The sequence below is a fragment of the Theobroma umbraticum genome, unplaced genomic scaffold, assembly GCF_002168275.2.
Source record: "Theobroma umbraticum cultivar Fairchild unplaced genomic scaffold, ASM216827v3 scaffold_60.0, whole genome shotgun sequence".
Lineage (NCBI taxonomy): Eukaryota > Viridiplantae > Streptophyta > Magnoliopsida > Malvales > Malvaceae > Theobroma > Theobroma umbraticum.
In genome coordinates, this window is record NW_018397288.1 from 420334 (window position 1) to 421352 (window position 1019).

Sequence of the window (1019 nt, forward strand, 5' to 3'; positions counted from 1 at the left end):
TCTACAAAACTCCAAATGAGGTGATTTTTGGACCAATAAAATTATAAGAAGAAGTGCTACAAGTGTTTGTTTGCAAATTCACCTAGTTCTGATTAGATCATGGTAAAAATATTTGTCAAATATGGAGCACTGTAGTAACACGTAAGGATTGAACATGATGCAGTATTTGGAGCATATCTTTCAATTTAGGAGTTCAATTGATGTAATTCTTGATCCATTGGAAGAGAAAGGATTAAAAATTTTATTTTGACCACTTTCCTAGTTCGGAACATATCAGAGTGAAACTCATGTTTAAAGTTGATAGACAACCACAGCATTGGGAGAATAAGGCTGCATCGTTGATGAAAGGAAGCACACAAATAAATTTTCAGAGGGCTCAGCATAGCAACACTTGAGAAGTAGTGCCGTAGCGTTGGCTGACTTTCCAAAAATAAGAGAAGTTGACGAGATTTTGGAAATTAGGTTATTTAGGGCCTATTTAAGGGACCTTTTTTAGAGATTTTGAGAAGAAGGCAACAAGCAACCGATCTGGAGATTTGGAGCCAAGAACAAAGCAAGGAAACAAGAAAATTGGAGAGAGAATCAGAATCACAAAGCTCTAACTAGATAGTTTTCTCCCTTTACTTTTTTTTTTTTCTTATTTTCTTTGCCTTGGATTCATGGCTAAATTTCTTTGGATGTTATTTTTATTAGATACTATGAGCTAATTTATTTTTCTAGGATTACAATTAAACTCACCTATAATCTAAATTTTTAATCTCTTTCTTGCTTATTTTCAATGGAATTTGACTTGTTTATTCCAATTTGTTCTTAATGCTTTTAATTGCTTGGCCAGGAGAAGTTTTTCAAAAAGCACTTTTCCAAGAGTGGTGGCACTCAAGAGAGAAATTATTACTTTTTTTTATTTTCTTTTGTTGCCTTAGAAAAGAATGGCTATACTGTGATATTTATATCTAGGTTTAACTTTTAAAATTTACAAAATATGTCCTTAATATTATAACAATTATAATATTTAACCA